This window comes from Leptonychotes weddellii, chromosome 1 (genome assembly GCF_054177405.1).
Source record: "Leptonychotes weddellii isolate Sample4059 chromosome 1, ASM5417740v2, whole genome shotgun sequence".
NCBI lineage: Eukaryota > Metazoa > Chordata > Mammalia > Carnivora > Phocidae > Leptonychotes > Leptonychotes weddellii.
The window spans coordinates 49,221,856-49,234,908 of record NC_138369.1 but is presented as its reverse complement, the minus strand read 5'-3'; the positions used below and the strand labels follow the sequence as shown (position 1 = coordinate 49,234,908).

Below are 13,053 nucleotides of genomic sequence, written 5' to 3'. Positions count from 1 at the left end.
CAGCAAGAGAGAGATGATCTACCATGTACAAGGACTCCTTGATAAGCTAAACAGCAGACTTCTCATCAGAAACCATGGAGGCCAGAAAGCAGTGGGATGCCCTCAAAAGGCTAAAAAGAAAAACACTGCCAACCAAGAATTCATATGAACAAAATATCCTTCAAAAATGAAAACCATGGGGGCGCCTGGGTGACTCAGTCGTTAAGCATCTGCCTTCAGCTCAGGTCATGATCCCAGAGTCCTGGGATCAAGCCCCACATCGGGCTCCCTGCTCTGCAGTAAGCCTGCTTCTCCCTCTCCCACTCCCCCTGTTTGTGTTCTCTCTCTCACTGTGTCTCTCTCTGTCAAATAAATAAATAAAATCTTTTTAAAAATATTAAAAAAAAAAGAAAACCATGAGTGCAGGACTGACTTCCAGCATGACGTGAGGAGCTCTACTGACCTCCGTGGTAAAACTGGTAAAGACTATAAAAACACAACCATTCAAAGCCTCTGGAAATGGCCATGAAGGCAAAGAACAAATGAAAAAACACCTATTCAACAAAATCTATGAAAACTCAGTAAGGAAAGCAAGAGTCTGAAGTATTCAAACCAAGACTGCTACCTCCCACCACCATCCTAGCTCAGCAAGGCAGAGACTCCACACCAGGCCACTGCAGCCAAGAACACAGGGCTTCTCTCCCATAATGAAAAGCCCAGGGGAGATGGCTTCACTGGTGAATTCTACCAAACACTAAAGAAGAATTAATACCGATTTTTCAGTAACTCTTCTCAAAAATAGAAGAGGAAGGAACACAACCCAACCCATTTTATGAGGCCAGTGTTACCCTAACAACAAAACTAGACAAAGACATCACAAGAGAAGAAAACTACAGACCAATATATTTTATGAATATGGAGGCAAATGTTCTCAGCAACATATCAGCAAACAAAAGCAAGCAACATATAAAAAGAATTATACACCATGATCAAATGGGCTATTTCCCAAGAATGAAAGTTTGGTTTCATATCCAAAAATCAATGAATGAAATAATAGAATAAAAATGAAAGAGGGGCGCCTGGGTGGCTCAGTTGGTTAAGCGACTGCCTTCGGCTCAGGTCATGATCCTGGAGTCCCGGGATCGAGTCCCGCATCGGGCTCCCTGCTCAGCAGGGAGTCTGCTTCTCCCTCTGACCCTCCCCCCTCTCATGCTCTCTCTATCTCATTCTCTCTCTCAAATAAATAAATAAAATCTTAAAAAACAAAAACAAAAACAAAAAAAAAAATGAAAGAGAAATCAAGACTTTTCTAGATAAACAAAAACTACGAGAATTTGTCACTAGCAGACCTATACTATAAGAAATGCTAAAGGGAATCTTTTGGGCTAAAATGAAATGACAGTAGTGAGTAATTTGATTCCAGATGAAAAAACTAAGAACACCAATAAAAGTAACTACTTGGGTAAATATAAAAGACAACATAAATGTCCTTTTTGTTTGTAGCTCTTTTTTTCCTCTGATTTAAAAGACAACTGCATAAAGCAGTAATTGTACATATTAGGTGGATAAAAGTGCAAAAGTCTGAAATTCTCTTTGTTTTGGTTTATGTTGTCCTGCATGAATGTTATTCATAAGTTTAAGGTAGGGATATTGTAGGGATGATATTGTGGGGGCACTCAACTCTTGATTTCAGCTCAGGTCTTGATCTCAGGATTGTGAGTTCAAGCCCTGCATTGGGCTCCATGCTGCGTGTGGAGTCTACTTAAAAAAAAAAAAAAAAAAGACAATATTGTAGATTTTTAATATGTTAGATAGTCCTAGAAAAATAAGAAAAGCCTTCCTTATTTCATTTCTTCCACAACAAGACAATAACTTTTGTGCATTTGCACACCTGGGTGGACAAATCTTGTGTATTTCCCAAGGACAGAAACAGCACCTCCTCTAGGTACTGGATTCTCCCCCAGGAGGAGGAGGAGGAGGAGGATGTGATGATGAAGAAGAAAATTGTGACTTGCCCTTAACTAAGTGGTAAATACATCCCTGCTGGGGTGCTAACTAATAACCAATGTGGAAACTGATAATAGATATGAAGGTATTTTTGTACTTTAAAGAGAGGTCTCCTGAAGACCTGGAATGCATCCACTTTCCAGAAACAGGAAGCTATCCTAATGGAATTGGAAGTGGTCTGATTGATGGTTTGAAGCAGATAGAGCAGGGAATGTTAGATATCTAAGATTCCTAAAATCACTGTTTATTTACAAATGTCTTACTTAGGAAATGGGTGCTATGGTGAATACCATAGAGATCTAGTTCTCCTCCTTCTTATGAAGACCCTGACTAGTAAGACCCCTGCAAGACAAGCCAGGCTTCCAGACTCCTGAGACAGAGCCAGAACTGCTTCCCAGAGCCTGCCCAACCTCAGTCAAGTTCCTGACTGAGAGAGCTGCTGGCTGGGTGGTACAAGAACACCATCACCATAACAACCCATCACCAGCCCCAGTTAAGGAACAAGGCTTCTTGGGCTGGCTTCTTCATATTGGGCCTATGGACTATGCTTCTCTGGAATGTCTCCATAACCACCTCTGTCTGCTTCACAAACCACCTGGGCATAATCCTCAACATATCGCTGGCCTTGTTTAGCTTAGTAGCTATGTTCATTCCTCATCTACTCCATGGTTGGCCCCTCTGGAGAGAAGTTTCCTTAGCTCTCATCAACAATGTCCTGACCCAATACACCATGATGCCCCTATTGTCCTTTACTACTTTAATCTCTCCTTGCTCAGGAAGATCCAGTCTGTGTGGATCCTGGGCAGCCAAGTGGCCCTCCTGGTGATGGGGCACCTGGAGACCATGCCATTCTCCATCATCACCACAATCAAAGTCATGCCCTCCAACTCATTCAGTGCCACTTTGCAGAGCAGTCCATTCTCCTTGGTTGGTATCCTGACTGCCAATTACATGTTTCTTATAAGCAACCAGTGCCTGATGATCATCTCCTCCCTGCCCATGACCAGTGCATCTTCACAGCACAGCTGCATCAGACAGTGCCTTCAGCTACTTCTTCATGGTCTATGTGGTCATCCTCCTGACCACCCTATTTCCTAGAGTTCTGCCACTACCACAAGCAGGTGGACCAGAGCAGCAAGGTGGACCATACACAGACAGAGAGGAAGAAATATTCAGCCCTCAGCCCACAGCCTTCCTCCAATACCCCTCAGCTGGTTCTCAGAAACATCACAGTCCTGGTTCCCATCTATCTACTTTGTCTTCCCTGGCACAGATGAGGTGTCCCCACCAGGTCCACCAAGGTTAGGCCCAGTGTTGAGGGCACTAGCACTAGGGGAAATTACTTTATTCCTGTGTCCTATTCCTTGACTTTTTTTAAAGATTTTATTTGTTTATTTGAGAGAGACAGAGATAGCAACAGATAGTGAGAGAGAGCATGAGTGGGGAGGAGAGGGAGAAGCAGGCTCCCACCTGAGCAAGGAATCTGATGCAGGGCTCGATCCCAGGACCCTGAGATCATGACCTGAGCTGAAAGCAAACGCTTAACCAACTGAGCCACTCAGGTGCCCCCTATTCCTTGACTTTTAACATCTCTGACTGGTTGGGCCACAACCCCATGGCTATGTGCAACTGGCCAGGGAGAGCCAGCTCAGTGCTGGCTTGAGTGGTGTTTCTGCCATGGATCTTGCTGTGTATGCTGTGATTGTGATGCACACCTACCTGGGATCTTCTAGCACATGGGGTAAAGGAGCGCAAGGGGGAGTTTCTGGGACGCTGGCAACATTCTCTTTCTTAAATTAGGTAGTGGTTACATAGACATTTGTGTTACAATAATTTACTAAATTGGACATTTATGTTTTATGCACTTTTTAATATACAATTCATGGTAAGAAAAATTTTTTGCATTAAAAAAAAAAAGTCTACATCCCTGATGGCACACCATACCCATACAAACTTCAGATCTACCTATGCGTGGACTACTTATTATACATACTAGATTAACACTGGTCTGTTGGAGCTGCAATAGAAGACTATTCTATTATTTGCAGCCACATGCATCATAATTATATGTGATCAATATAACCTTGGAGCTCATTCCATAACAGCCCTGCTTTGTTCTTTTTAAGAGCTGCATAGGGGCGCCTGGGTAGCTCAATCAGTTAAGCATCAGACTCTTGACTTCAGCTCAGGTCATGACCTCAGGGTCATGGGATTGAGCACTGTGTCAGGCTCCAGCGCTCAGCGGAGAGTCTGCTTGACATTCCCTCCCTCCCTCCCTCTGCCTCTGCCCCTCTCCAGCCTGTGCACTCTGTGTCTCTCCTTGTCTCTCTAAAATTAAAAAAAGAGCTGTTAGTACTCTGTCACATAGATGTGTCATATTTTTTTAAAGATTTTATTTATTTATTTATTTGAGAGAGAGTGTGTGCATGAGCAGAGGGAAGGGCAGAGGAAGAGGGAGAAACAGAATCCCCACTGAGCAGGGAGCCCGATGTGGGGTCGGTTCCAGGATCCTGAGATCACGACCTGAGCCAAAGACAGACGCTTAACCGACTGAGCCACCCCGGCTCCCCAGTGTGTTATATTGTTTAAACCAAACCAGTCCCCTATTGAACAATTAGGTTGTTTCCAGGCTTTCACTATTCAAACGATGCTGGTTTGTTATCTGTGTCTGTGCACATTTGGAACACACCTATAAAATAATTTCCTAAGCCTTTAAGTGGTTAAGTCATGGAAAGAATTAATTTTATGTTAAGACATTCCCAGCTTGGCTTCTAAGGAGGCTGTAAAAACGTACATTCCCTCCACCAGTAGGATTAACACAACACACAAGGACCCTAAACAAATGTGAATATTTCCTCTCCAAATTCCGCTCGCCACGCCCCGCCACGCCACGTCACGCCCCCGATCGCTCAACGCGCAGGCTGATTCCACGCCAGCCTTGCCCCAGCTCGGCGTTCGCGGCGGGGCCAAGCGACGTCAAGGCCCCGCCCGAGCAGACCCGGAAGCAGAATCCCCAGCGGGTTAAAGCTGGAGTCACTGCTGGGGCACCAGCACCAGAGGGCGCGAGAGTCGCCCATGTTGGCTCATGCCTCCCTTGTCACGTCAGTGAGCCAGTCCGGAAATGGAGGGGTTTGCCGTACAAGATGGCTGCTTCCTTTGTGGTTGTAGGGAACACAGAGTTTTTCCGTTTTGAGAAACGCGATGATCTGAGCGCAGGGATTGCAATGCAGGCTTCTCGTAAAAGATGGCTGCCGCGGAGTTTCCAGGTGTCTTGACGGGGTAGGTGATCCAAAGTCAAAGATGGCGGCTCCCACTGTGAAAGCGGAGACAGCCGGAAAAATGGGAGCGTGCGAACGTGCGTCGGGGTGGGGGTCCGGCCCCGCCCCCGCCGCAGGTGGGATGGGCCTTGCACGCTCGGTCTTTGTGTGCGGGTGGAGTGGTTGGTGGAAGGGTCCCATCCGGGGCCTCCCCGCCCTGCTTTTCCTGGGACTCAGTTTGGACTTAATGATACCTCGTTGTATACCATAAGGAACTTTTCCCTGCCAACAACTAAGAAAGGGGGCAGAACGGGGATTCCTAGTAACCTCAAAATGATTGATGTAGACAAAAAGACAGCTTTTTCCTCTCTTAAGCCGTGAAACCAGAGAGTAACCAGGTGAAATTAAATTAGAGCCCATTTTTCCGCAAAGGAATAACTTGCCATTGCTAGAAAGAGCAAAGCAGCAGTTTACAAATTCCAAGATATATTACGTGAGAAAAAGCAAAGCACAGAAAAATGTCTATGGTAATAACATTGTGTTTTGTTTTGTTTTGTTTTGAGACCCATATGGGTAGTCCTGGGGCTCCTGGCTGTCTCAGTAGGTGGAGTGTGAGACTTGACCTCAGGGTTGTGAGTTCAAGCCCTACGTTGGGTGTAGAGATTACTTAAAAATAAAATCTTGAAGGGCACCTGGGTGGTTCAGTCATTAAGAGTCTGCCTTTGGCTCGGGTGGTGATCCCAGGGTGCTGGGATCGAGCCCTGCATCGGTCTCCCTGCTCAGAGGGAAGCCTGCTTCTCCCTCTCCCACTCCTCCTGCTTGTATTCCTACTCTCGCTATCTCTCTCTCTTGTCAAATAAATAAATAAAATATTTAAAAAATAAATAAAATCTTGAAAAACAAAACAAAAAAGACCCACATGGGTTAAGATACAAAAGAGCTTGTGAGGGGGAGCAGAATATGCCACCCCAAAGTGTGCCTGCCACTTTGACATGTGGATTATTTTGAGCCGAAGTCAATCCAGACCTAGCATACTCAGGAAAATTTTTACCTCTCCCTTAACTGCCTGAAAGAATTTAAATAGGGGGACCTGGCCCAGAAAGAGAGCTATTACCAGGGTTAGCTTTTTATCTCAAGGACTTACCTGCATGGCAGGGCAAACATCTGCTTTTATCTTCATGTGAATTGCCTTCTCCCATTTGAAGTCCCAAGCCCTTATCCCATTCCTTAGCTCAGAAATGGCATATAAGCCTCAACTGCCTGAGTGTCTTTGGGTTTCACCTTTTTATGGGGCTTCTGTACATACAAAATTAACCTTTTTCCCTATTAATGTGTTTTATGTCAATTTAATTATTAGACAAAGAACCTAGGAGGATGGAAGGAAAATTTTTCTGCCCTGACACTTGCCTAGGCATAAAACATCTCCGTCTGAAACTGGTAACAGTAATTGCCTGGTCTAACAAAAACAATAGATATGAAAAGGCGAGGAACAGGAATAGGAAGAAAGATAAGTTTTATAATTATTTAAATATATGATTTAATCACATGAAGTTCCTTTATGAGGTCATCATATCATTAAAAGACAATAGCAAAAAAAGTGGCATTTTTCAGCTGTAACTGAATTTAATAAAGATCCATGATATTCATTGTGTAAGGATAAAATTTTCAAGGTCAATATTACAGTACTTGCTGCAATGGCTCTATTCTATACCCAGGTGACTACCTGAGCCCTCTTGAAAGCTAGTTATATGGGGGGGGGAGGGATTGCTTTTTTGATTTGGGGTTTTGTATTGTTTGTTTGAAGGGTTTTTGTTTTTGTCTGTTTTTTGAGGGGAGGAGGGGGAACAGGAGGTGTGGCCTGGCAAACAGAAGACACTCAAGACCTATTTGTTGAATGAATGAATGAATGCATGCATGCCTTTCTACTATAAACACATATTCTTAGTGACATCTTCTGGTATATCTTCCTGTTTTTAGGGTTAGTATCATGGAAAACAATGGCAGCATTGAACTAGCATTCAAGCCAAGTTCTTCCTTAAAATCATCCAGAAATGTGTTTCCAACACTCAAAAAATAAAGTAGTAGCAGTTCCAGAATTGGTTTTGATCTTGGGAATCACATATTTCAATGTGAAAGAAGGATCAATCCTCTGTCCTGAAATAATTGACCATTCCTGAGCCTTTGCCAATGTGCCAGGCACTGGACAAATGGGCACCTTTACACATACTACTCAGGGTTATTGGATGTATTAAATATGGTAATGTAATCGGTGTTTCACCAAGTTCCTAACCTGTACTAAATGCTCAATAAATGTTAGCAATTACTATTTCATGGCAACCCCAAGTTACAGTGCATTTTTGCCTCTGAGAACTTACGGGGGCTTTAAAAATATCCCAGTTGCTATAGGGATTTTATTATTATTATTATCATTATAGAGGCCACATGGTATGATGGAAAGAATTTGGCTCCTTATTATGCATGTTTGAGTAAGTTACTTAACCTCTTTCATAGAGTCCCTGTGAAAATAATAGAAACAATATGTAAAGGACTTTATGCAAGGCATAGTAGGCACTCAATAAGTGGTCTCTAATTCTGTAGTATTCCAACGTCAGAGTTAAGGAACTAATACTGCACTCAGAGGCAGGAGAACTTCTCTGGTCAAGAGACAGGAGCAGGTGGCCACAGGGTGACAGTTACCACAGGAAGCTACAAGGAGAAGTTGGAGGGATGGCAGGTCCACTGGCTTCAGTGCCTCAGGCTTCCTGCCTCCATTGGAAAAATTGCAAGGTCTCCCTGCCCCAAGCGGATATGATCTGCGGGCCGTTTGCAGAGATGCCCCTTTGCCAACAGCCACCTGCGCTGTCCCAGCTCACAGTCACCTCTTTGGAGCATTTACAATGCCTCTAAGAGGCACCAGCCACTATTTCTGAGGCTCATTCCTCATACTCTAGTGTTTGCTATGAAGTGCCTATTGCATGTGCTTAATTATTTGAGAATTTTTAACTGTGGAAAAGTGCACATGAAATTTACTATCTTAACTGTTTTTAAGTGTACAGTTCAGAGCAAGAATGGGTACAACAGCAGTGAAGGATCGTGGGCTTGTAGTTGGTTGAATCCTTTTCACAAGGTTGACAACGTCACACTTCAGAACCACATTAGATGCTTAGAATATTAGCTGCTCAAGGTTTGAAAGATATTTAACAGTCATCAAATCTAATTTCCCAGTGCTCTGGACATCTTGCCCACCACTTGAGTACTCAGTTTCTGCCTGCATTGCTCAAGGAGCAGGATGCTCTCTAACTCAGAGGACCTGTTCCATTTGTAGAGAGGTCTGGCTATGGGAAAGTATTCATTCATTTGGAGTCAAATCTGATCCCTTGCTCTGTTCCTCAGGGATGCACAGAATGTGTTTGTGCCCAATCCATGACAAGCAGTAAGGGACTTTAAGGTATCTACCCTGAACTCTTATGACCTGTTTTTTCCTAGCCCGGATCTTTTGTCCAAGCTCCTGACCTACACATCCCACACTCTCCTGGTTCTCCACATGTGGCTATCCCACAAGTATCTCAGACTCAGTATTTCCAAAGCATGGACTGTTCTCTCCTCCTTCCTTATCCAGAACCCAGGCACAGTGCACATTGCTATTTGTCTCTGGTACAAGTACCAAACAAATGAGGGCTTGCTTTTTCTCTTTTGTACAGGTAGTGTAGATTTAAGCAAATGCAGCTACCCCATGGTGCCAACAAGGACCCAGACTCCTTCTGTGTTTTGACAGGAAACCCATAGTACCTTAGCCAAACAGAGATTTCCTTTTTCTCATGGATTGAGAAGTTCTGAGAAGTACAGTCAACCCATGAAAGCATTAGAGGCTGAAGCTACTTTTATACTTTTGGTCAGTTATCCATATCCTGTGTCTTTCATCTTCAGAGGTTTGGCTCCTCTGTCACATCCATGTTTCGGCCAAGGCGAACAGGAAGGGAAAATGGCAACCATACTTGCCAGCTCAGTTGGTCTTTCTTTTATGAACTATTCAGGAAGCTTCACTCAGCAACTGCCATTTCCACTGCATTGCCTAGAACCATGTCACCTGGCCTTCTCTAGGGAATGCTGAAAAACATGGTTCTTTAGCTGGGCATGTTGTTGCTCTGAACAAATCAGGGTTGTAAGAACAAAGAGGAGAATATAGATGTGAATAGTAATGTCTGTCACAGTAAAGCTTCGTTGAGCAACATGAATCATGTTTCCTAACTGCAGGATTTCTCAGAGCCTTTAAAATTCCTGGGAGAGGTACTGTATGCATCCACAGAAAAAACTCTTTGCAATGGTCGTGTCTAAGGAATACTGTTTCATGGTACATGTTTCAGGAAGCACCGAACAAGCACAGTCTCTCTCCAATACTTTCAAAGAAAAATTTTATCTGAACACAGGGTGGATTTGTTAAGGTATTTGTGTTACTATAATGTAGTAAGAATGACAGATTTAATGACTTTCATCAAAATTGTATCATTATTCTTTCCATTTCCCAATCCAAAAAGCTTCTGGTCATTTTCAGTATTTTTTCTCTTTCACAGTACTTAGTTTTCTTCCCTGAACTCCTGCAACCGAATCTTCACCCTTAACATTTTTTTAAAGATTTTATTTATTTAGAGCGCATAAGAGTGAGAGAGTGAGCACGAGCAGGGAGAGTGGCAGAGGGAGCGGCAGAGGGAGAGGGAGAGATCCCAGGACCTAGAGATCATGATCTGAGCTGAAAGCAGACGCCTAACCGAATGAACCACCCAGGCGCCCCTCTGCTTAACATTTTTAAGTATTTTCTTCTAGTGTTTTTTTGTATGCATGGGTATATGTATTTTTATAAATAGTTGAGATAATGTGTGCATATATATATATATAAACATATATATATAAAAACATATATATATATATATACACACACACACACATATACATATATGCAGCAGCAAGAATGATGTTTTGGGTTTGTTTTTTTTTTTTCTTTCTATTCCCCATTCTAAGACTAGGAATACACTGAGATTAATACAAGAGGAAACTTTTTGGTCACTATGGTAGGCTCTGTTGGTTGATATTCCTCCTTTCTCTTGGCTGAGGCACAATGGTTAGAAAGCTCAGAGTTAAGAAATATATACAGCTACTATGACAGAGATGCAAAATAATAGTTACTTTATTAAGATGAAAATGTGTTAGGGTGCCTGGGTGGCTCATTCGATTATGTGTCTGCCTTTGGCTCAGGTCACGATCCCAGGGTCCTGGGATCTAGCCCTACACATGCAGGGAGCCTGCTTATCCCTCTCCCTCTGCCTGCCACTCCCCTTGCTTGTGTGTGCTCTCTTGCTCTCTCTCTCTCTCACTCTCTATCTCAAATAAATAAATAAAATCTTTAAAAAGAGATGAAAATGTGTCTCCACATGAAAGTCCAATCTTGGCTCCAGTGGCCAAAGCAAGATGGGTCAAAGTCAGAGTAGTGGTGGTCATGGTCCTGGAGGTAGCAAGAAGGATGACGAGGGCAAGAAAAAGAAGTATGAACCTTGTGTACCAACTAGAGTGGGGAAAAGAAGGAAACAAAGGGATCAGACACTGCCAACAAACTGCCACTGGTGACGCTCACATTCAGTGCCAGTTAAAATTACTGAAGTTAGAGGAGGAAGACTTCATTAGAAATCAGGAATAAATGAAGCCTGTAGGAGAAAAGGGGAGAAAAGATCAAAGGTGAATGATCTGAGGGTAGCCAGTTCCTACCCAATGTTGGTAGGAACCTTGGAAGAGGTCACTGATGATCAAAGACACGCCATTGTGTCTACATCTGTGGGCTCAGAACATCACATCAGCATTCTTTTCATGTGTAGACAACAATCTGCTGGAACTCAGCTGCTCATTCCTGCTCAGCCACAAGGTGCATGCTGTGAGAGGAGTGACATGGATCTCCTAGTCACAGCGATGAAGTTGAAAAGTCCCTCCAGGAAATCTATGCTGTAATTGGGGGGTTGGACATCCAAATCAGGGAATTAAGGAAACTGTGAGTTTCCTCTTGCTCATTCTGAATATTATGGGGAAAAAATGGGTATAAAGCCCCCAAGGGAGTCATTTCTTACGGCCCACTTGGCACAGGCAAAACCTTACTAGCCAAAGCAATAGCGAACCAAACCTCAGCCACTTTCTTGAGAATAACTGGCTCTGAATTATTCAGAAGTACCTAGGTGATTGGCCCAAACTTGTCCAGGAATTGTTTCAAGCTGCTGAAGAACATGTATCATTCATCATTTTTATTGATGAAATTGATGCTATTGGGACAAAAAAATATTACTCGAATTTTGGTGGTGAGAGAGAAATTCAGCAAACAATATTAGAACTGTGGAAGCAGTTGAATGGATTTAATTCAAGGGAAGACGTGCAAGTTATCATGGCCACAAACCGAGTAAGAAATTTGGATCCAGCACTTATCAGATCAGGCCACATGGACAGGGAGAGTAAGGTCCCCCTGCCCAGTGAAAGGACAAAGAAGTCTGATTCATGCAAGCAAGATGATGCTGGCTGCTGCTGATGTAACCCTAGACGACTTGATCGTGGCTAAAGATGACCTCCCTGGTGTTGACATCAAGGCAACCTGTACAGAAGCTAGTCTGATGACCTCGAGAGAACGTAGAATGAAAGTAACAAATGAGGACTTAAAAAAAAAAATCTAAAAATGTTTTTATGAAGAACAAGAAGGCATCTTTGAGTGGCTCTGTCTTTAGTGAACTACAGTTGCCTTCGAAGAAATGGTTAGGAGTGTCGCAGCGCCTCAGAGAGATATGATTGGGGAGGTGTCCCAAAGAAATACATATTCCAGTTGACCTTTCTTAGCAAAACATCCTATGTATCTTTAAAAATGTTTTTTATTCAAGTATAATTAACATACAGTGTTATATTAGTTTCAGGACTATGATATAGTGATTCAATAATTCTATACATTACTCAGTGCTCATCATATTAAGTGTACTCTTAATCCTCTTTACCTATCATCCTTTGTATCTTTTAGAACATGATGTGTAGGATGCCCTTTGGGCTGCCTTCATCTTTTGGTCATGTGCAATGCTCTCTTTCAAATAAAGTGTGCTCTTTCTCAAAAAAAGAAAAGTCCAAGCTTTTTCAACAGCTTTTTTTTTAAATTTCATTTATTTATTTGAGAGGCAGAGAGACAGAGAACACGCAGTGGGAGGGGCAGAGTGAGAAAGAGAGAGGGAAAGAGAGAAGCAGACTCCCTGCTGAGCAGGAAGCCCGATGTGGGGCTCGATCCCAGGATCCGGAGATCATGACCTGAGCAGAAGGCAGATGCCCAACCAACTAGCAACCCAGGTGCCCCTTTTAACAGCTTTGATTCAAGAAATCAATAGGGGGGCGCCTGGGTGGCTCAGTCGTTAAGCAACTGCCTTCGGCTCAGGTCATGGTCCCAGGGTCCTGGGATCGAGTCCCATATCGGGCTCTCTGCTCCGCGGGAAGCCTCCTTTTCCCTCTCCCACTCCCCCTGCTTGTGTTCCCTCTCTCGCTGTGTCTCTCTCTATCAAATAAATAAATAAAATCTTTAAAAAAAAAAAATCAATAGGTACCTAGGTTCCATCAGTCTTGTTGCTTTGTCATCTCTAAGGAGTTGTCATCATCTAAATAGTCTACAGCTGGTTGCCACCACATCCAATTCTAGCCAGTGGAAAGTGGGGAGAGAGAGAAGGAGCTCCTTATTTTTAAGGATATGACCTAGAAGTTTTTCACCCATTGGCCACCACTGAGTGCCTTTATTCTGAGCATCTGTGTATTC

The 13,053-nt window shown here is 43.2% G+C and overlaps 1 pseudogene; it reads left to right on the top strand.

Annotated features, from left to right (window-relative positions):
* The first annotated feature begins 10,706 nt into the window (after positions 1-10,706).
* On the top strand, positions 10,707-12,039 carry LOC102739823 (26S proteasome regulatory subunit 4 pseudogene; annotated as a pseudogene).
* Positions 12,040-13,053: the final 1,014 nt, after the last annotated feature.